Source organism: Artibeus jamaicensis, unplaced genomic scaffold (assembly GCF_021234435.1).
Source record: "Artibeus jamaicensis isolate MK-2021 breed Jamaican fruit bat unplaced genomic scaffold, CSHL_Jam_final contig_797, whole genome shotgun sequence".
NCBI classification, from domain to species: Eukaryota; Metazoa; Chordata; class Mammalia; order Chiroptera; family Phyllostomidae; genus Artibeus; species Artibeus jamaicensis.
The window spans coordinates 20,560,889-20,584,728 of record NW_026521977.1 but is presented as its reverse complement, the minus strand read 5'-3'; the positions used below and the strand labels follow the sequence as shown (position 1 = coordinate 20,584,728).

The 23,840-nt window shown below is 49.3% G+C and overlaps 1 protein-coding gene across 1 annotated transcript in view; it reads left to right on the top strand.

Moving 5' to 3' along the window:
* Positions 1–1,267: 1,267 nt before the first annotated feature.
* Positions 1,268–23,840, top strand: part of SLC1A2 (solute carrier family 1 member 2) — a 140,442-nt gene continuing 117,869 nt past the window's right edge. The window contains exon 1 of the mRNA XM_053673109.1: positions 1,268–1,365. The gene's annotated coding sequence lies outside the window, so the exon portion shown is untranslated. The remainder of the gene's footprint in view (positions 1,366–23,840) is intronic.

Here is a 23,840-nt window from a genome sequence, read left to right as displayed (position 1 = left end):
ACTAAAATTTAAAAGGGAAAATGCAGATTGAGAGGGGTTGTGAGCGTCCTACGATGACTAAGATCTAGATCTGGTTAATCTAAAGGGGCAGACAAAAGGTAGGAGCGGAGGAGAGGAGAGAGATGTGGAGGGAGGCGTGGCTGGTGGGAGATGTTTGGGTGCAGATTTGGGGAAGGTGGGTAGAGGAAGGAGGTGAGGCAGAGGTTTTGTTTTTAACTTCTTTTTATTTCTTTTTCTTTTTTGGCTATTTCTCTTATCTGCCTTTGCATCCTTAGATATTGTGTTTAAGAAACTATCCTCCAAGAACCCTTAAATTTAACCGAATATTTTGTGAGGGTTCGCTGGGTGCAAAACTCTAGTTTTGAGCCTTTGCCTTTCTTTTCCATTTCATTTCATTCTCTTCGCACTGCGAGTTCGAGGCTGTTACTCCTGCCCTGTAGACGGGATGGAGAGAAGTTGAGCGTTTGCCCCCCGTCACTGCACTGGAAGGTGGTGAAGAGCGCACACTCGCTCTCCGATGCCAGCGCTTGTCATTTAACCACTTAGCGGTCCTGCTGGGACTCGGAGGCGCTGCCTTGGTCCCCTGGGTGAGCTCCGTGAGTTTCCATGTGGCCAGACGCATACCGTTCCTCTGACCAGGGTCCGCATGGCAGGAGGCTGAGGACGGTCTACCCCAGGAAAGCTAAGTGGGGAGACAGGCGTCTAGCAGACACCACCGGTTCTGAGACCCCGCCTGGAGAGAGGGAGGGACGGAGGGAAGGAGGGAGGGAGAGAGAGAGAGTTTAATTCTCACCGCGGCCCTGCGAAGGGGGTTATTTTTGATCCCCCTTAGCAGGCGGGGAAAGTGAGGCTTTTCCTTCATGCGGTCACGGCGTCCGGCAGGTGGTAGAGCTGTAGGTGTCTGCTGGGCACCAAAGACAATGCAGTCTGCACGGATCTCTCCATTATTATGCAAAGCCGGAGGGGAGGCTCAGACCCTCCCTTGTCCAAGCCCATCTGGCCGAGCGCTGTCCCCGGGGCTCAGTAGCCGGTGGCTAGCCAGTGGGTGGAGACGCGTTCCCCGTCACTAGCCTGGGCCATCTTTCTGCGCCTTGTCAGCCAGCACCCCCAGGCCGATTTCCCTTGGCTTAAAAACACTGCGGCCTTCCAGCACCCGCCCGCCACCTCCAGGGAGCTGCATTAATATTAATCCCTATGAATAATAGAAGGCCAGAGATTTATTCGGGCAGCTAAGGGGGAGGGAGCGCAGCTGGGCTGCATTTTGGCCACGCCACCCGCGTTTCAGTCGCTTGGATTCCACGGGTCCCGGTACCCAGGACGTGGGAGGATGGAGTGGGTGTGCTGCCTGTGAGCGTGAGCTTGGGGGTGAGTATGAGCCAGAGCAAGTCGGTCCAAAAGTGAGACGGAGAGCTCGAGGGAGCCGGGGACCCAGGGGCATCCCAGGTCTCAGAGCTGTAACCTGTGCTTCTCCCTGCGCGGGGTGACCCGGATCCACGCGGGCTTGAGCGGGAACAATAGCGACTTCTCAGATCCTGGGCTCCTGCCACGGCTGCTCAGGCCTTCCCAGGCAACTAGCGAGGTCTCTTTTCTTATTTGGCTAATTTATGGTGAGAGGCTGGGGGGAGGGATGACCGAGGAGGGGCCGCGTCTTGGAGATGGGGGGCTAGGGGCGGCAATTAAAGGAGTCTCCAGAGGCGGCGGCGCGCGTGATGTCAGCTCTCGACGAAAATAGAGAGGGATCGCCTGCAAATCCCCAGCTCCGGCGGGGCTAAACCTTGCAATCCCTCCCCGGCCGGCGCAGAGCCAGGGCGCAGCGGCCCCCACCCCCTCCCCCGGCGGGGACCGGGACAGACCCTCGCACGCGCGCACGCCAGCACACACTCTTCGTGCTCCTCTGCCGCCACCCTCCGCTCTCACCCTCCGCCTCTCGCCGCGCCTGCAAGCTCCGCTGCTGGCACAGGTGTCTGCGGTGGCGGCGCACTGTTCGTGCGAGCCCTCCCGCAGCCCCGGGGCGGCGCTCTTTCCGGGAAGCCACCCTCTGCACCCACCGAGCGCCCTGCCAAGTGCCGCCGAGGCGGGTGGAAGGGAGAGCGGGACGCGCACAGAGGAGAGCCGAGACGCAGATTAGCGCCAGCAGAGCCTCCCGCTCCCCTTGAGGCGCTAAAGGGCTTACCCAGGAGGCGGGTGGAAGGGCGGGGAGAGGCTCCCCATTAAATACCGCTCGCGGCCACACTCGCGCTCTCACCCCGGCGCCTGCCTACTCCCTCGCCCGCCGCTGCCGGATTGTGCCGAAGAGGAGGGGGCGTTCCCCACACCATGGCATCCACGGAAGGGTGAGGGGGCTCATCTCTGTACCCAGAGGAAAGCAGGGGCCGCTCACGGGGTGATGGCCCCCTATCCGGGATGGGGATGGAGAGACGTTGGCACCGGGTTTCGGTGACCGTGTCGGAGCTATGGCTGGGGGTGGAGGGTGGCTAGGGGACGGATTTTCTTTTGCCAAGCTTACTGCTTAACCCTTTGAGGATACGAGAGACTGAAGATTGTTTTATTTTATTAAAAGGGTACGCTGGGGGTGTGAAAAGTGTGACGCTAAAATTCTCTTGAGGTTACTTCTGAGATTTAAAAGCACCAAGGGATTGGGCTCGGTGTGAGCGGCAGACTTGCCCCGGGAAGCAGCGCTGGGAGCGGTGCGCAGCCTGGAAGGTGGGGACCGGCCGGAATGAATGAGCTGGGACCAGGGCGGGGCGGGGCGAGGTCTAGCGCGCGAGGCCTTGAATGTCAGACTTGCAGGGCCGCTGAATAGATGCCCGGCCTATTCTGATCTCTCCTTGACCCTGGATGGCGGAATCTCCCTGGCCAGCTCTAAGGAAGAGTGGAAGAGATTTGGGTGCTTCCCGGGAAGAGGAGGGAGAAAAAGCGGTTTGGGGCAGGATCAGAAGTCCCTCCCTAGACTCAGGCTGGGAAGCGCTGGCTTTCCCATTCTGCCCACAGCTGTGGAGTCCTCTCCTGTCTGAAGAGGCTGCAGATGGATGGCCAATGGTCTCAGCAATAAAGACACAAGGGAAATGGGGCTGGAGCGGGTGGGGCAAAAGGATCCCTCCCACAATCAGATCTCAATGGAAGGAAGAGTCGGAACAAGAGCCTTGGACCACTATGTCCCAGGAAACTTTTCCAACTCAGGGAAGACCGAGTAGGGATAAAAGGACTGTTTGGGGAGCTCAGCCTTTCGGTTAACTCACAACATTGCACCAGCCACTTGCCAGCGACCCCTGGATCCTTGTTATGTGGAAGGCAAATGTCAGCCGGTCTCTGGGCCTGTGGATGGACACCAGGGATGGTGTGGGCACTTCCCAGAGCTTCTCTTTGATACATGTCACGGCCATGGCAGGCTAGTTTTGGGGGGCTGTGTCTCTAAGTAGGGGTGAAGAAGAACTGGTCCCAGTGTCAGATTTCTAGACTCCAACCAAAGGGAAACCATTCCTAAAACTGTCTCTCTGTGTTTAGGAGACTTGTCCCTTCTCTGTCCCCTGAAGTCCTTTTAAAGGGGTCTGGCGTCTTGTGGTAGCATGAGATTTCTCCTCTCTTTTCATCCTAACTGTCCAGCAGTGTGGACCTTTTTGTATTATTATTTCTCCAAAAAAGATGCTGTGAAAAGACACTGTGTAGGAGGAGGGTGGTATAATGTTCCAAAGACAGATTTCTAGAATGAAATATTAAGGGCCCATCTGGCTACACCTCAGTGCTTTCCCTGCTTGATTGAACAGTCTTTCATATTAGAAAAGATTAATATTAAGGCGTTTCTGGCTGCCTTTAGGGCCCCTCTAGATTGGCCCCCACTTGTAAGGGCTGGGCCGGAAACCATCTGGAGAAGCCATGGAGGATGGCGCCTTTCAAGTCCTGCGCCCAGCTCCTCATTCTGACGGCCAGACAGAGAAAGGAGAGGTTAAGACCAAAACAGAAATCCCCAGATTAAGTGCGTTTGTCTCACCTTTGTCTTAAATGAGAGCTGCCAAATGATCTGGCATTAAATATGGAGCAGAACCGATTTTCAGGACCTTTAAAGAGACTCACTCAGTTAGTGTTGTGTTTGTACACAGGGTAATTAAGAAAGGATTGTTCAGGGGAATGTGGATGCAGGAGATGAACGAGTGGAGAAAATCTGAAAGTCTGGGAAACAAGTACAGAAAGCCCCACGGCCCGTTGCCATTTCAGAGCAGTAACTGATGGGCAGGTGGCGTCCTCAGAAGTCCTGGTCTGTCCTTTCTTCCATCTGTCCTTCCTGATCACTTACTGGGTAGACCTCACGTGCCAGGCTCTCTGAGGGGGTACAAAGACCTCAAGGGTATGGGAACTGTCTTTTGTAGGTTGGCTTCTGTCGAAGACTTCGATTAGTATATTGTCCATGTGTTTTGGCGACGTCGTCTTACCTCGTCTGATGTCTTTGGTTACTGCGCATCATAGAGAAAAGTTCACGAAGCCTCCTCGGGCTGTTCTCCTTTGTTAGCCTCTGTACAATGTTGCAACTGTTTCCCTGAAACATACATTGGTGAGAAGAAAGCAAAAATAGCCATAGAGCTTGTTACATGCTTTCCGAGTACGTATTTTCAGTTCAACTCTGTTTGACCCAGAATGTTTGGGGAATGAGATATTACGCTAAACTAACAATCCTGATTACCAAGTATTTGATCATACAGAGTCTACAACATGTTGATTGCCGACTTTTAACGAATTATTAGAAATAATAGCGGCATCTGATGTTTAGCCCTCCACATTCAAAGATCATTTGTGTACATTATCACATTTGATTCTTTCAATAACTGTGAAATAGGTGATTCAATGAAAATGGGCTTTAAGCATGAATGATCTAGATAGACTGTAATGTCATCTTTCCAGGAAGATTCCAATACTTGGCAAAACTTTGAGGTTATCACCTGGAAATATCAGTTACCACCAAAGTGTATACCAGGCATATCTAGTGCTACAATACCTGGCTTTCTCTCAAATCTTCGGCATATACAAATTGCCTTTTGGAATATTCTTAGTATCAGCCTGTGCACTTGGCCTTTGCAAAGCATGCCGAAACACGGTCTGGTTGGCTGAGGTGTTTCTCATTTGGAATTGGGATTATTATCAGCATCAATCTCTCTCTAACAGTCAACAGTGGACTCTGGTCATTCCCAGGCTCTGAGAGGTATTTTCTTGCAAAGCAAGGTCCAATTTGGTAGTTGAGCCCTGTTTTTTTTTTTTTTCTGAGCCCCCTGACATGGCTAGAAACACAGTTTTAGGTCCCTGACCCAAATTAGAAAGATTATAAGTAGCTGGTGGCAGACAGGCTAATGTCTGCCATTGACTGAGTTACAGTCGAGCACCCGGAGGCTGCAGAGGAAGGCGTTTTAGAAATATGTTTTCAGGGTGCGAGGTGGCTAAGTCATCCTGTATGTCAGGGACCCCAGGCCCTCTGTCTTCTGATCAGCTCCCAGGAGCAAGGGGTCAGGGCGAAAGCCAACCAGGAGGGCTTGGGTTTCAGCCAGACTTAGAAAGCGAGTGAAACAGAAAACTGCTGACAAGAGAAGAACTCTGGCAAGGGAGGCCTCTGGATTTATTATTCCAAGCAAACAAAAGCAGAACAGAACGATTGCCTTCTCTCTCCTCCCCTCGGGAACCAGGCTGAGGTCAGCTGGAGGAAGAGCCTGGGGGGTGGGCTTATTGAGCAGGGAGTAGGGGGCGTGGGGTTTGGGCCTCAGAGGGGTTTACATATTGCCTGCCTCCGGCTTGGCTCCAGTTTTCATTTCTCATTTTCAAGAATATAAAAATCAGCCACCTTGGGTAAAAGAGCTATTAGTGGAACAGGGAGAAATTTCACATTGACTAAGGCAGCCTCTCGTGAGTGATTCAAAGCTGAATTCTCAAGAAATAATATCTAAATCCAAATGAAGCTTGTAAAGTGGAAAGCTGGGTTGTTAAAAACCAGAAGGCAGGTCTGAGCATCGCTCTCGATGGCCGCTTCTTATCCTCTTTAGACAACATTGAGTGAGTGCTGTCTCCTGCGGTCAGGTCGAAGGAAACTGTCAGGGAAAAGTCCGGGCCAGCCGGGCGCCGCAGCTGTAGGAGCAAGACACACTGACAGCAGAGTGTGAGATTTCTAGGTCAGTGTGCCATCCATCCTGTAGGCCCAGCACCGCAAAGCCTTGTCACGGTTTGAAACGCGACACAGGTTGCTTTCCATGGAAATCTCCCCCTCCCGCCCCCATGGCTGTATCACACAGTCCCCAGTGCCTGGTTTCCCTCCATCACCTTAAACGCAAACCACATTGTTTTCCATACTGATGTTCATCCCCTTGGGACTGGCTTGCCTCTCGGAATGAGCTGACTCTAGTCTTCATTTCTGTATGGAATGATTGCTATAATTATTTTAATCAAATAAGACAACGATACGTTTCAAATCTTCTAGCCATAGGCGGCAGAAGAGTCCTTCCCGAGATAACAATTTAGCCTGGTTTGCGTTTGAAGGACTTGTCCTGGATGCCTGCGGCATCTAACACAGGCCACCACACCGCCTCGCTGGCCACCTTCCCTTCTGTGCCCTGAACAGCCCGTTGGGGGCAAGCGGGATGTTTCAGGGCAACGGTTTTAGAATCCAGATTAAGGCAAATCTCTTTATTTACCAGGATCCTGTGCTTGCGCTGTCCTCCCGCTGCCTGCCCCTCACCCAGCACCCGCACCAGCGCCAAGTCCTTGGAATGAATTAATTAAAGGAGTGTTTAAAAATATCTCACTACTCCACTGCCACGTGCTCCCTCAGTGACTCGAGGCAGATGGGCCGCACATTTGTCAGTGGGATGGGAAAGGACTAGCATCTCGTTATAAATCTGGCTGGCTCAGACAATGGCAGACAAGACGACGGGTCCGCTGTGTTAAAGGAGAATGGAGAGAAGGGTGGATCGTAAACTTTAAGAAAGGATGCTTTCTTTTCTCAGGGGCTTTGTTGTTTTTTAATGGTTGTTTTCCAGCAGTGTTGATATTTATTATCTTTCATTCACACATTTATTGAAATTCTCACTTAGCAGATAGGATGGGGCCGGCTGGTGTTTTTGGGGATCTTGGCAGCTGCTTTGGATTACAGGCTCACTGAGCAAGGGCGGTCCTTTAAAAATGGAATGAAGGGAACGAACTCCGTTTTGGCAGCTGGACTTGATCTGTGTTGGTCCAGGCTGCCTCTGGGATAGAGGACAGTACATGCTGAAGACCCCGAGTGAAGTCCCTGGGAACAAGCAGGGAGACAGTCTCCCCCGCTCCCACCCCCCTCCCCACACTGCTGTATAGAGGCTGCAGTTAAGTCGCCAAGAGTAGTTTCTTGCATTACATTGGGTCAGAAGGGCCATCTGTTACTCACTGCTTGGAACCTGGCACAGGACTTTCTGTCATGGGCTGCTGCTACCCTGGTTCCCAGCACTGTGCTGTCAGGACCACAGCGCTGGTGGCAGCGATGGTGGTGGGTCTGAGGCTCATCTGCCTCCCTGGCTTTGCTCTGCCCACAGCACACGGGGCCGGAGGCACTGCCAGGAGGCACTGTGACTCTGACCCCCGAGCACATAGTTGGGGCTCCCATGGGATTTTGAAAATGTTTAAATTTTAATTAAAATTATCATTGCTTATCATTAAAAACATTTCACCTAAAAAAGAATCCTGATTCTGGCTTCTGCAAAAATTGGCAGATTTGATGACGACAAAGGCCCTGCCCCTTCATCTTGGTACTACGTATTGAGTAATCACAACCCAGCATTGTTTTCAACACTTTTCACATATTCGTGTGTTCAATCCCCACAACGATACGATGCATGGGGGCTATCCTTACCTCCATTTCACAGGCGTGGAAACTGAGGCACAGAAAGACTAAATAACCTGCCCGAGACTTCACAGCTGGTAAAGGGCAAAACCGGACCTTCAACCCTGGCTCTGGGTCCCTGGTCGCTTGGCCACACCATTTACTCCCTCGGGGCCGAGGCTGAGTAGTGGCTGTCCACTGAGACAGGGCATGTGCCTAACTTTCACTCATGTCACCTGCGTGGTCCCTTACTTTTCTGAGGCAGCCATCCACACACCGAGAGCTTGGGCTCCGTCCTCAGAGGGTTTGCCACTTCCTGGTGACTGTGGACTGGAAAAATTCTTCAAAATCCATTTCTGTGTCATGAAAGGCAATTCCAGCCACTTCTTCTTTTTTACCCCTTAGCCATTACCTTTTGCTATTTCTTTAGCTTTGTTCTGGGTCGCTCTTGATGCAGAGTTCTGGGGTAAGTCTCGGTGGTCAGGAAGCCACCAGCATTGACAACAGATGCAGTGCCTTGAAACAGCCCAAGGCATGACCACGTGGGTCCTGTTCTTCGGAATATCAAGCCTTAGGAGTGCACTTCTTCTGGCGAACGTAGCTGAGCAGTTATTGGCCCTGGAATCTTTCCTTTCTTATGTGACTTTCAAGTGTGGCTGTTTAGAGTTGTGATGGACCAGGCTTCCTAAAACAGCTACTAGCCCTGTGGGGCTGATGTTGTTGGGTCTTTTTTTTTAACACAACACTTGCAAATAGTGGTGGCTAGGAATGCCTTTTAAATTGAGGAAGAAATCTTTCTGATGCATTTCTGTGTACGAATTTTTCAGAGTGGCACAGTTTACTGATCACCCAGTAGGTGGCAGTACATGTCAGCCCTTCGTTGAGACTCACTGGTACTCCCTCTGGGAACCTCTGGGCCTTAGGGAATCCCGGTTCCCACGGCATTCCAGTCTCTTTTGATTTAAAAAAAAAAAAAGGGGTCTTCACCAAATATTTTATTTGATAATCATGAGAAGATTGTCATATATCAACAGTTCTCAGAGGTACCACCATATACACATATAAATAAAACCATTCATTTTAACTTGTTCCAAGTCTGTGCAACTATACATACATGATCTTATTAAATCCTTGGAAAACTACTATGAAATATTATGCTCATTTGACAGATGTGGAAACTGAAGCTTCAAGAAATTTTGATTTTTACGCTGTTTTTGGGTGTCCTTTTTTGTCATCTCATTCTACGGTGTTTCATACCATCCACGTTTTGCTCTTACTTCACATTTTCTTAAAACGTCACAAGCTCTCCCTGTGTTTGTTTTTTGCTCCTGTGGGTGTCTCCAATCATTTTGATCAAAGGAAGTGAGATAGCCAAATAGAGATGTAAAGAATTTAAGAGGTATAAGAGGCATTGCACGAAAAGGGCAGCAATGGTTACAGAAAGAAGTTAACTAGCCCTGGTTGGTGTAGCTCAGTGGGTTGAGTGCCAGTCTGTGAACCAAAGGGTCGCCGGTTCAATTCCTAATCAGGGCAGGTGCCTGGGTTGCAGGCCAGGTCTCCAGTAGGGGGCGCTCGAGAGGCAACCACACATTGATGTTCCTCTTCCTTGCTCCTTCCCTTCCCTTTTCTCTAAATAAATAAATAAATAAATAAATAAATAAATAAAATGTTAAAGAAAGAAGTTAACTAATCTTTAAGTAGAGATGTGACATTGCAAAAAAAAAATGCCACCATAAAAAAAAGAGAGACTAGGTTTGGGCAACCAAGAAAGATGGTCAGATTCCAGCTTGTAGACATTAAACTAGAGAATTTCACATAGAAGTGGTTACAATGCATGAAGGTAAAAGAAAACAGATAACACAGGAAGGCATTCTCCATCGGGGGTCAGGCCAAGCTGCACCTGATGGACAATGGTCCTCACCAAGTGCTGCAGACCAAGCTGTGTTTTTGTTTTTGTCTCAGTCCGCTCAGAGGGGCCGTTGCGATCTGATCACCAGCTCTGTCAGGGGAGTAGACGGCAGTCAACAGGAACAGAGACACGTAGATAAACTTGTCCAGGGATGAAGCGGGTGGATGTCAGCTGACAACACTGGTCTCAGACACTCTCAAGTTCCCCAGGGAGAGAGGCTCAGTTATGATTTTGTATATTTCAGTGCAACATACGGGCTAGAAAAGTGTCGGCGATGACTGTGGGACTAATTTCTAAGACTAGAATACAAAGTAGGAGCCTTACAGACTGAATAATGCCCCTTGTGTGTTTCTGGGATTCAAAGTCATCCGTCAGCAGACGTCCGTAAAATCCTCGCAGAGGAGAACTGCTGATCAGATCATTGATTTCTGGACCGTGAGTAATTGCTCCCATTCCCAGTGAAGGGCTGATCATTTGTAGGAGCTTATCTATTAGTCCGAGAGTAGTCAAATTTGGATTCTTTTCAGGACGTGGATACACTGGGCTTGAGGCATTGCTGCTGGTTGGTCCTGGGGAACTTGAGTGCAGGAAGTTTATTGAGGGGAGCTCCCAGCCTAACTGCCTGTGGACGAGAGAAGGAAGCCAGGGTGGGCCGAGGGAGAAGCTGACACAGTCACAGGAGGCTGAGGTACAGGATTTGGGATGGCCCAGAACTGAGGGAAGAGTCTGGCCTTTCTACCACTGCTGATCAGCCACCGGACCCAGTCTGTGCTCGGCAGTGGGGGTGGCCCTGGGTAAGTACAGGCCAAGGCTTTGGAGGGTGATGGTATTGGTTACTACCATCACTTATCAATACTCCCAGCAGCTGGGGGAATGAATGCCTCAGTCCTGAAGGTGAGGGGATGCAGGTTTGGGCAGCACGCCACAGCATCCATTATTGACTCCGAATTCAAATGTTTGAGAGATAAAAAAACAATAAGTAGGGTTGCTTTCAAGCTGAACATTCATGTGCCCATAAAGCTATCACCTGCAATAAAATACTATATCTTAAAAAAAGTGTGTGGAAGCAGCAAAAGGGTGGGGGAGGTGAATTCTTGTGGACAAGCGTGGGGAGAATTAGTAGGCATTGCATTCCTCAGTGTTAGCTGTGACCCACCCGGTCCCCAAGGACAGAGAACAGAAGACTTCTCTTCGCTCCAGACCTTCCAAAGGCATCTGGTCCGGTGGGAGGATGGTTATCTGACACTGCTGTTTACAAAGGGAAATCAGCTTGAACTAATGGAAGGGGCCGCAAGGAATAACACACAGATACATTGGGAAGTGGAGTATGGCTATTGCTGCTTTTCCCAGTGTTGACAGCAGTGGTTTCCATATTCCCACCAGAGCTGTTTCCCATGGAGCCCTCACCTTGGGAAAACGTGGGCAGTGAACTGGATAACCCCGTTCTTCCATATCCACTGCTTTGTTCTGTCGACTCAAAGAGTCATGCGTTCTGTCAGCCTCCCGCCAAAGGTGATCGTACGTTGACATTTCTCTGCTCCATTCCCTTGGTAAATATTGAGATATGTTCAGAGATGAAAGAACGCTTTTGTGCATCATCTGAGGCCTTGTAAATGATACCTGTGGACATTTCCCCTGGTTTTTTCATAGCAGTCGACTCCGTTCTCCGAAACCAGAACATTGATTATCAGTGTGTGTGTGCATGTTCATTAGCACGACAGCTTAATTCAAGTGGCTCGGTTGGAGAGTAAGGAAGGTGAAGCAAGCCAATGTTGAAACTTGCCTGTTTTTAAGTTACAAACCTGGTATTGACTGTGGCAGATAAGACGTTGCCGTGTTTCCAATACTGAGGTAAAGACAGACTGGTTGTATTCGATCTACATTTAGAAAATACATTGTGCACGCAGCCTTTATCAGCCAAATAAATGGGTCTGAAGGGTTCGCTGTCCGCTTTCAAATAAATTACCTCGAACAAAAAGCATTTTTAACCTTCTTGTCCCTTGAGCTGGTGGATCTTTTCTCATAACAAAACACATGGCATTATTTTAAAACTTGACCCCCCCAAAAAAAACTTCAAATACTGCAGAATTGCATAAAATTAAAGTAAAAAAGTACCTCCCAGCCCAATGCTGTTCTTTAGAAAGACTTGTTTTTGGTTTATCCTTTGAGACATTTTTCTGTGCCACATAAACATCCTAGTCTTGATCTGTGACTTGTAACATCCTGTACAGACAACCCTACAACTTGCTCTTTCCTTCACACCTCTAGGTAAATGTACACATTATGTGTATCTGATAATAGTCCACGGTATTGTCATACAGGAATTGATTTAAGCAGTCCCTGATTGATAGGTTATCTCCAAGCCTCTGTTATTCTAATAACATTGGGTACAGCAGGACTTGCAGGGACTGGATGCGGCAGGACACTGAGACCAGTTATGCCTTAGGCGACCGTGTGATTCAGGAGGGAGGTACTAGCCTGAATCAGGGCATGGGGCTGGGCTACGCATCACCAGGTTCCAGGGGGATTTAGAAGGACTCAGGTACCAAATGCATGTGGTGGGTGAGCAAGAGGGAGGCATGAAGCTGTTTCTCAGTTTCTTATTGACCAAACGGGTGGTAGGGAAGTGTGCAGGAAAGGAACTCAGGAAAGAGATGGCAAGTTTGAAAGAGAAGGTGATGAATTTGGTTAGCACACTGGGTTAGAATTATTTGGATGAGACGTTCACGGAACAATTGGATGCATGAGAGCCCGAGGCCTTTATGGAGTGATACTTATGACCACAGAAATAAATGAGCTCATTCAGAGAGATCATGAAGCTAGAAAAAAAACGGGCTGTGGGAAGAATCCTGGAGAGCTCTAGTGTCTGCAGATGGGCAGAGGGAGGTGATGGGGGGCACGTGCAAAGATGCAGAGAGGTGAGGAGGGCAGTCAGGAGAGAGTGGGCGTCTTGGAGTGGGTGACAGTGCCACATGCCACAGAGAAGTTAAGTGATATGAGTCCTGAAAAGTGGCCATTGGATTAATCAATTTCAAGGCCATCACTGGGTGTGCCAGAGATGGGTCAGTGAAGGGCTGACTACTTTGCCATGCTGGTGTGGGTTGAGAATAGGTGTAGAGAAAAATGAATGCAAAATTTTTTCAAGACTGCCAATCAAGGGGAGGATGGACATAGGGAAGCGGAGAGGAGAGCAGGATTACATTTGGGCTTGTTTTAGGTATTGGGTGGGTGTGCTGTAAGCATGTCCGTATGCCGAGGACAAGGTTTGATCAGTGATGGTGAGGTCCTGAGTCCTCTTTGTGGAACAAGCTGACGAAAGAAAGAATTAGACCCATTGCTTGCTTAAAGATTCCTCAGGGCAGGGCAGGGTAGGGCCCGGCGGCTCTGTAAAGTACTTGGCTGAAGCATCCTGTAGTCTTCCTGACCCCATGGCATAAGGCAGGGCAGCTCAGAACAGTGAGGGAGGGGGAGGTCCCCTGACTGCCCGACCCCTGCAGCCCAGGGTGGTTTAGAGAGTGACAGGAGCCGCGACTAGCTCCTCCTTGTTTCTGCAGCTTCGCTGGTCAGCCAGCTAGAGCTGGATGGATTTTAGTAGGGGTTGCTATTTTTTTATGAGGGCGGGGCATGGGGACTTACTTTCCACAAGCCCTTCTAAGTCCCCTTAGAGGAATCCTCCTCTTCCTCCTCCTCCCCTTTGTTTGCACTCTCGCATAGCTTGGGACACTTCGTAGGACTCATTCTTGGTCCCCATTTTCTCAGCTCTGCATTCTCTTCAGATCACTTCTTGGGCGTTTATGCAGCACATGTGTCCTGAAAATGGCCAAGTGTATATTTCTATCCTTTTATCCTTGGAGACCTTTTCTCTGAGCTCCCCCACTGACAGCTGGAATCACCATGGCTGCAATGGAACTCTCGCTAGTCTTTCCTGCAGACACATCCCTACTCGCTCCCTGGTTTCCTCCATCTCAGTAAAGGGCACTACCATCTGTCCAGATGGTCAAGGCCAGAAATGTAGCTATCACTCTTGTTCTCTTCTCTCAGCTCCAACTGACAGGCTTTCTCAGTTCTTTGTCAGAGATGTCCCTTAGGCCTGGCCTTTCCTCTCCATTGCCATGGCCATCACATCAGCCCAGACAGCTCTGTTGGAAGCCACACCATCTCCTAACTGTCAGCTCCCCAAATAGCCCACCTCAGGACACTCCCTTTGTTCCTACCCTCTTCCTACTGCTGATCTCCGAACATCCCTCAGTTCTCAGCTTCAAGGCCATGTTCCGGAGAGCTCTCATCTCACCACTCCTCTAAAAATAGGTCTCCCTTTCTTAGTCCCAACTCACTCCCCTTGCTTGCTGCCTTTGTGGCATCAGTCACAATTTTAAAATATTTTGTGGATTTCTCTCCTTGTTGGTATCTGCCTCCCTGGGGAATGTAAGCGCTCTGAAGGCGGGTTCATCATGCATTCCCCTAGCCCCTGACACTGCACTCAGAAAGCCTTCCTTGATTGAACACGCATCCACCTCAGCCTGGGGACATAGAAGGGGCTCTCGGAAGATGTGACATTTGCGCTGGGCCCCCTCCAGGGACTTTGTCCCCAGGACACATTTTTCAGACCTCTTCAGAGCATTTCATTATAACCGGGTATGCTAAGTGTTTTCTTATCTGTCTGCTCAAGATTCCCAGTATCGCTCTGAGGATCAGCAGCACATGAATTCCTTGGTGCCCGACTTACTGTCATTATCACAATGGTTTTTAGTGCAATTAAGTTCTCTACCTTGGGAAAGAGACATCAAGGGCATAGAGTGGGCAGAGGGGATGGTTTCAGGGGGCATCAGGGTCAAAGGTAAGAAATTCCTTCCTTTCACTTGCTGGGCATCTCCTCTCTTTAAGGTTGCGGTGGTCAGTCCGACCTCCCTGCCCATGAGTCAGCAACCAGCCTTTCAACCGCTAAGGACTGATAGGGTTCAGGTGGGTGACAAGAATAATTCGTTGGGCAGCAGCGTGTTTTGTGAAGCCAAAACTGTATTTGTCATAGTCTATCACGTTCCCATGCTGCTGCCTGGGCAAGATTACAGACTCCTAGAGCTGCTGTTATAAAAAGCAAAGACGTTTCGTCAGATGAGACTTCGAGCCCACTGCCATTCCCCCACTTTCCCAGGGTTTCCTTCCTCCTCTCAGCGTGGTGGCTTTCTACTCCTTTCCTTGCCCCTTGTGAAGGAAATCAGTGAGAAGCTGGCGTGAATTTGATATTCAGATATGAAGAAGCATTTCTTAAGTCAAAGATGATATTTAAATTGCGCCAGTGAATAAAATTCAAGGCTCAACAGGTCAACGGCTTGTAAAACTGATTTAGAAAAAGCAAAGTGCCCAGAAGCAGACAGCATTGTTAAATGGATGCTATTTTAACTTTTGAAGAGATTCTGAATGTTTAATCATTCCCAACAGAGTTCTTTTCTCTGGCTTCCTACTGTGGTCGGGGTGGGGCGGGGGGGACGGGGAAGAGCCATGCTATAAAGAAAGAATGAAATCTTACCCTTTGTGACAGCGTAGATGGATCTATCGGGTATTAGGCTAAATGAAATAAGTCGGCCATAGAAAGAGCAATACCATATGACTTCACTTATGCATGGAATCTGAAAAAGAAAAGAAATGAACAAATAAACCGGAAACAAACTAAAAAATATGGAGAACTGATAGATGCCAGATGGAACGAATTGGAGGGTTGAGTGAAAAAGGCGAAAGGATTAAGAAGTACATATACATTGGCAGTTACAAAATAGTCGTGGGGATGTAAAGTACCGGTTGGGGAATATAGTCAATACCATTGTAATAACCGTGCATGGGGTCAGGTGGGGGCACACTTTTCAGGGGGTCACTTCATAAATTGTGTGTCTAACCACTCCGCCGTACACCTGAAACTAATATAATATTGAATGTGAACTATAATTGAAAAAAAAGAGAGAAAAAGAGCCATGGGTCCAGAAATAATGTCTCTGGTGTGTGTGTGCTTTCTGGTAAGCTAAATGAAAATGTTTGGTACTTCTGTGTTTTCTGAAGTGGATGCTTCTCTGGAGTTTTCTCGTGGCGGGACAAGTCGAGGGGTGTTCGCTGTGTCCTGGTAGACGACAGAAACTGTGCCCAGCATCTTCTCCCTCAACTCTGAGAACTCTGATTGGATGAAGGGCCAGTGGACGGAACCCCCTTCCTGAGCCTTACCCGAAGGAAGTTCTTGCAAGCCGAAACCACCCTCAGTGTCCTCACTGACCATGCTAGATTCCTCCAGGGGGGTCCTAGTGCTGCTTCTGAGGTGAAAATAGAATCCAAGGGGAGACACTGTGTTTTCCTCTAACAGAGAAGGTCTTTGTTAGTTGGAGAACCCATACATGGATCATGTTTCACTTGGTTGGCTTCCCCTCTTCCTGGGAAGACTCTCAGTGGGTTCCCAGGAAAGCAAACTCCAGTCCCCCACCCCCAGATCCCCAGGTCACTCACTGTTCAGGAGTCAGGAAGACCAAACCAGTTTGTCCAGAAGGGGCACTGTGGAGCCTGACTGGACAGCTGCAGACAATGGTGATTTTCCTGCTGCACTGAAGCAAGAGCCAAAGGGCGAATTGCCTCCTTCCCAGGCCAGCGGCAGCTGCCGCCTTGGTTTTTAAGGAAGGAAGCACCACCGCATGGATTATTTACATTCCAAGTGACCTGGAGTTGTCAAGTCAAGCTCTCTGGAGCCTGGGGCTAGTGGGCAGAGGAAGAGAAGTGAGTTGACAGTGGTCACCATTCACCAGTGTGGTCCTGGCTCCTTGTCACTGTCCTCCTGGCTTCTCCTTGAGTCACCAGCAGGGTTTGAACAAGAGTTACTGGTTCCAGAGCCTGGGTATGTCCAACCTGGTTTTCCCTGATTATTGACATGTTTTTTAAGGTGAAGGGGCAACCGTGGGGAAGCAGAGAGGCCTTGGAAGAGGAAGAAAAAGAAGCTCGAGGGATGGAAAGGTATATTTTGAAAAGGTTGGAGAGGCCCCAGAATAAACAACCCATGAATGGAAGCATGAAAGCAGATATTTGTCCTTTCAAAGGGACCATCCAACGACCCCAGAAGTCTGGTCCGTGTTCCAACCCAGTTGGAAAGAGGCAACAAAATTAAAAGAGGTGTGAACATGCGGTGTTTTTGCTACAGGCACGCTTCCCAGGAGGTGGCCGTGGAGGAGGCTAGGATTTATCCATGTGTCCATGTGTTTGTCTAAACAGGAATTGATCTCATGCTCTTTGAGCTAAGCTGGGCTGAGGGCAGCCATGAAGACTGCTCCGTGTTTACAGGGAGCAGAGGGACACCTCAGTGTCTACTCGGGGTGTTTGAAATTCACCTTTGAGTTTTTCATGTCCTCTGGTCATGCAACATTTGTTGGATAAATGCATGAACGTGGTCACGAAGCTCCCCGGGTGAGGTCTTATCCACAAGCATTTCTGATTCCTCCTTCAAGAGGATCTCGGATTCTCTGAGTGTGAGTGCAGGGACGCAGGGACACAGGGGACACAGGGACGCAGGGACACAAGGCTGGCTCCCGGGGTCCGAGCTCAGAATGGTTCCGTCCTTGGTTTAAGGCTCTGCAGTTGCCCCATCTTGAAATTCTTAATAACAAGGGGACTTGTGTTCTGACTTTGCACTGGACTCTGCATATTACATGGCAAGTCCTTCAAGGAAGCCACACTCATGCAGGCCTCTATGAAATGCTATTAGTGACAACAGTGAGCAGGATAAAAGATGATGACCTTGAGAAGATCTGATCTCTTGCAGTGCACTAAAATATTCCAGTAATGAGATACTTTGCATAAAACAGCTTCTGGGAGGTGGTGCGGCACAGAGGTTGAAATAATGTGTTTGATATTCAGAAAGACCCAAGCAAAATGGCCCGGTCCTTTACTTACTGGCAGTATAACTTCCAGGATGTTCATGAGCCTCTCTGAGACTATGAAATAGGGACAATACTGCTCACTGGATAGGGTTTTTTAAAAAATTAAGGCAGGAAGGACTTTGCGGATCACTCCACATGGTGCCTGGGCTGTGTGTGGGCGGTACCCTGTAATGATGAGCGTCAGTCATTCTTTTCCTCGGAATAGCATGAGTGGATTACTCTTAGCCAGCCGAACTGAGATGGGGTCATCCATCAGTCTCTTGACTTTGCAAATTAGATGCTAACATTTAGTCCACAACCATGGGTATCTTTGCTAATTCTTTCTCATGGAGTCACAGGTGATAAGTCTAGAAAGTAGGTCCTGGACTTCCCTGATCTTATGAGTGGTGTGTTTGCACTAGCAAAAGTTTCCGAGAAGCTTTTTCTCTTAGGTGCTTTTAACCCGTGAACTATTTTCCCTCGCAACATTTCTAACTCAAAATGCATGGTGTTTTTTCCACTGTCTCCAGCTCTCTGACACTAGTGGGCGTCTTACAATTCAATTCAGTTTTGATACTGTCAACCTGGAATTAGCATCAGGTCCTCTAAGTTAAGCCTCAGGCCCAGGAGACGCCCCCCACTTCAGGTGCCAGTCACCAGCCCAGGTTGGATTCTTCACAGACAGGCTATAAATCCAGCAGTTTCCCCCAGTCCCCTCCTCTGGTGTGAATATTCACTGGACTGATTCATAGAAGTCAGGGAAGCACTGTACTATTGTTTCCCAGTTTTTTATAAAGGCTACGCCTCAGGAACAGTCAAATGGAAGAGATGTACAGGGAAGGCACTGGGGGAGGGGCATGGGGCTTTCCCCAAACCTTGGTGTGTTCACCAGGCCAGAGGCTCCCGAAGCCGCTGAAGGTCAAGGAGATTTTGTCAGTAGGCACGATCTATTGACTCGCCCTGGCCTTTGGTCATCAACTCAGTTTCCAGCTCCTTTCCCTTCCCCGGAGGTTGGGGGTGGGGCTGAAAGTTCCAACCTTCTAATCAAGCCTTGGTCTTTCTGGTGACCCCCCCCCACCCCATTCTGAGGCCATCAAGGGCCAGAGCCCTCGGCCACCAGTTGTCTGTCTCTCTCTGTGAACCTGAGAAAGATTCTCACCACTCTGGAGAGTCCCATGGTTTGGGGAGTTGTGTGCCTTCCAGGAACCAGGAACAGAGACCAACTATTTTTTAAAATTATATCAGCCCCCATAATATCAGGGTGTCCCTAAGCGAGAAGAGTCCTGCTCAAGCTCATCCATCTGTTCTGAAACTGTATGAAGATAAGACGTAGTTTCAGGAGGTGTTGGGCTGAGAGACAGGGGGCAGAAGGGGTATTCAGACCTGGGTCAGATGACCAGCAGGTAGGGGCAGGGTGGAGGGCCGCTGAGCTTTAGCAGGAAGGCTAATGACTCTTTCTTCTAACACAGAGGATCTGGGATTTCCTCTCTGGGAAGCTATCCCAACAACTCTGACAACTGGTGGTTCAATACTTCCAAAGCCTTAAACCGCCTTAAAGCATGTCAGTGGGTGTTGAGTGGTAGTCTCATGGGACATGGCCAGTAACAGGAAACCAGACGTCACAGTTCTATCAGGTAGGCTGGTATACGGGGTGAAAGAAACCCGTGTGTGCCATGGAAGGAAATGCCTGTGTCTTCCAAGTAGAAAAATAGGCAGGTGGGCACTAAAAGATTTCTACCCAATTATCTTTAAGGGTGATCACATAGGAACACTTCTGTGTTGTTTTCCTTTTCTTCTTGATGTTATTTTTCTTAAATTTTCATGGGACTCTGATTTTTCAGAGATGTAGGAATGTGAGTTGCGGCAGGAGTAATCCATATTAGGGCACCATTCTGTGACGGTGGAGAGTGTATTTATAACAAGTCTATTCATTATGCACAAGAACCACGCTCGTTAGACACAAACAAGATACAAAAGCATAACACCTTTTGCATCACTAACCAGCAACATGTATCTTTAACATGGTACAATGTCTTTTGGCACTTAAGCTTATATACATGTCAAAACATTTTTAATTAAAATGAGAGCACAACCTATAAACTAATTTTTCTATAAAATAATTTTATAAAAGTTATTATTTTGACTTGGCAGTGTGTTATGAACATCTGTCAATAAGTAAATCTATAACCTTGTTAATGGATATGGTTTTTTTGTGGATGTAGAATAACTTTTAAAACCAGTCTCCTATTGTCATGGATTAGCTTGTTGCTAGTTTTCACTATTAGAAACATCCTTGTATATTTACAAATGCAAACCTGTTTCAGTCTTTCCTTAGAGAAGATCGCTAGAAATGAAATTATTGGGTCAAATGGTGCATGTATTTAGTATTTATCATTCTGACACATGTTCCCCAGTTGCGCAGCCTCAGGAAGAGAGGAGATTGGAAGGCAATGGTTTTCTGAGTGCAATGTCTGTTCATTGTGCCTGTAACAGGGAACGGCTCTGGGGTGAACTTGTAATTCCAAGCCAAAACCTGAACCAGCTTTACACCGGGAAATGTCTTTCCTTGTATCTGGTTAAACAAAATTTCCCCCTGTGATGGCTTCAGATTTTACAGGCCCTGTTTAGAGTTCACATTAGTCTGTGTTGACTGGTCATGTCCTTTTGTTTTGGGGCTTTTACACTAATCGTAGGACATTCTCATTATTTCTTCATCGTTAATTGTGCAGAGTTCATGCTGCATGTCTAAGCGTGAGCTCTTCTCTATGGACAAAAAGGTGGCTCCCCACTGTACTCCAGGGGCTAGCTCCTTTCTTTTGGCTGCAGGTAGAAAGTGCTGACTACCCCCTCGGTTCTGAGTGGGAACAGATTGCCCGGCAAGTTGCACACACGGGAAAGGGCATCCTGAACAGGGTCATCCTGCAAGGCTAGTTCTCACCTCCTGAACCTTCTTGTCTCAAGACCCAGCCGTATCCTCCAACCCCTCCCCACCTCCAGTCGTGGTTGTTCTGATTGGATTTTTTTTCACCTGATCTCTAAAGATGACATCTATATAACAATCAGAAAGGTAGACCATCCAGTTTGGCTTCATTATCTGGGTAGGTCCAGCTCAAGGTGGTTGGTTTATTTCATTTCCCAGGTGCCTTAGGAGATGTCTGTCAGGGGCTGTGTCTGTGAAAGGCCAACCTTGACTTCCCCAGGGATGAAGGGAAACCATGTGGGGAGGGCAGCCATTCAATTCGGGAAAGCAGAAGGAAGCAGAACTTGCTAAAGGTCGGTGTGGATGGGGCTGCTCTTTCCAGGCTAGTAGGCGCAGATTGTGGCTGAAAATTTTGTTTGTAAGTGACTTGCAGGCTGATGCAAATCATCTCTCCCAGATGAAGTCTCTCCCAGAACTGGGCAGAGACCCAGCCGCGGGCAGACTCTACAGGGCTATTGCGGTGCCCTTCCCTCCCGCTCCAGGGGCCCTGAACTGGCTCACTGCAAAATGCAAGACATTCTCATCTCACAGGTTCACAGCCCCATGGAGCTGAGTAGGAGGCTAAGCCTTCTGTGCTTAGGGTAAGACTGCCTTTATTTAGCTCTCTTAAGATCAGGTAACTCGCATCCACCCTCTGAGCAGATAGGCCGTGGCAGTGCTTTTATTACCTGACAAATGGTGGCCCCCAGGGCGCAGTCTGAGCAGGTTTTATTTGTCCCACTGTGGAGTCACTGTGGGCTAGGACGCTTGGCGATGGGCTGTTCACCATGGGTAGCAGTTCAAGTTCAGGCTGTGTCTCCTGGACCACACTCAGACCATGCTTTTGTTCCACCCCTTTCCAAAGTGAGAGTCCTTGGCGCTTGTGCAAGTCAGAACTGCATCACGACTAGGTTTCTATGTCACGTGATGAAGGATAATAAGCTGTTTCTGCCTGCTGTCACCATGGACTCAGAATATTTGGACCGTCTGGTCCAGCCTGCTCCTTGTTCTGAGGCCCACAGGCAAAGAAGGGGGAGAGACCTGGGCTTTAGCTCGTGTTCTGCCTTCGGCTTCTGGAGTGGAAATCTGTCCATTATATCTCATAATATGCTCTGTGAGTTTTAACGATTGGGAGGATGAAGAAAGTGAGGTTCTTCTACCTGAAGTCGAAGACTGGGGCTCAGGCACATTCTGAGCGTCCATTCCTTCGTCCTGCCCAGCATGTGAGCTTTAGAAGACACGTCGCCTGCTCTACCTGTGTTCTTCCCCTCACCTTGGGCCTCTACTTCCTGGACACTGGTTCTTCTGGGGTGTCTGACCCTTGGCAGACATCACTTCCTCTCGTGGTCTCAGTGGAGGGTGGGGTGGGTAGAACCCGACTTCCCCTAGCTTCCCCGCCCCTGAATTCCTAGAGCCTCTCATACACAAGAGGGATGATGCGGGACTAACTAGAGGGGGTAATGATTTTAAAAAGAGATAAGCATAAAAAGTACTATTCTCAGGGCTTCTGAGTCAAAAACAAAAATCCTAAACTTTTGACAGGAGGTCTCCTGAGAGGGCAGCTCATTCCTGAGGCGGACTCCAGGAAAGAGCCCCGACGTTGTCTTCCGCTCCCTTTCAGAAACCCCCACTGCTACCCTTGGGGAACAGGGTGGTGTCCTTGGATCTCCAGGCCCTTCCTGCTCCAGGAAAGCCTAGAATTGTCCATGATGGGGTGTTCCTGAAATTGGAGTTCATCACTCTGTGTGGTACAGCCAGAGCATCGGCAGGGGCAGGGCGGTGCTCTCGGCCCTTGGGAGAGCTCGCCTCCCCCTGGGTCTCTGGGATCCTTGGGGTCACTAGAGGCCAGCGCCCATGCTTATTACTGAGGTGGGGGTGTTGGAGAGGTAGGGCACCCCATCTCCCCAGGACATCAGTGGTCCCTGGGGCCAGTGCACCCTCCATTTCTACCTGCCTCCCCAGGGAAGAGCGGCCTTGCTCCAAGGCGACGGGCCTTGCAGCCGCATCACCCACCCACCGCAGGGAGCCAGCTGAGCATTATCGTTCCCTCAGGTTCCTGCTTCCACGTTGTGCCCAGTGGCCTAAGGATGCAGCAGTCACGGGTCAGGGCTGGACCTCTCTACCCCTCAGGGCCACACGGCCCTGACCACTCCCACGAACTAGTTCAGATCTGCAGGTTTGCATTTTCCTGGAATCCAGTCCCTTTGGAGGCCGGATAAAGGGAACTGGGCTGACAGCAGATAAAGAGGAAGTGAAGGTCAGAAAGTGGGGTGAACTCTGCAGGGCAAGAAGAAGGCATCAGCCCAGCTGGCCTGTTCTGGCTTTTTCTACCCTGCCGCTCAGTCATTTTTCACAGGCCACAGAGTTTACGCTCCTTTGATTGAAGTTAAGGGAATTTTATTTTTAATCAGGAGAGTTAAATTGGTGACTTGGTCTTTCTTATATTTGGAAGTGGCCTTTCACCTCACCAGCCTCACCTGCCAAATCTGCAGGGCCCTGTGGGGGGGGTGGAGACCCACAGTGGCAGTTCGAGGTGGTGTCCCAACAGCAGATGGCCCACCTGCCTCGTCTCTGATCTGTCACACCTGGCTGAGGGCATGCTCTGGGGCAGAGCCTGGGTCTCAGGCCTTCGCCCAGACATCATGAACAAATGAGGACACCACCGCTGCCTGTGGCTGGGGGGCTGGAGGAAGGGTCCCACCCAGAGGGGCTTTATACAAGACAGAGGGGTTTCCCTTCAGAAGCAAGTCAGACCCTGGGGTGGAGGTTAGGGTTTGTTCAGGGGCTGAGGCAGGAGCTGGTGGTAGGAGGAAGGAAGCGTTGCAGACTGCCAAGGGAGGAAGGGCTCCATTGAACAAAGAAGCGTTCTTTCAGGAAGGGACTGGAGAAGGCTCAGTCATGCCTCCAAAAGGGTTTCAGGGGGGCTGTGGCGCTGCCTGGGCCATTCCCATGAGAACACAGCCACAGGGGGCGGGGAGGGAGGAAGAGGCTCTGTGCGAAAGAAACACACGGTAAGAAAAGGGAGCCTCTATTCCCTGCCGTCTTTTGAAACTGGAACATTTTAGGCAAACAACCTTTGCACTGTCTGCATACCATTTAAGGTGTACATTTTATTCACAGGTATGATGATTTTTAGTTGGTTATTTTGGGTGCTGGTGCTGCTCACAAATCCCTAAAGGGAAGGCACAAAGTTTGGAAGAAAAGAGGTTGGTGACTTTTTTTCATGAGTGTGAACTGTCCCTGGCATTTTGTCTGATGGCCTCT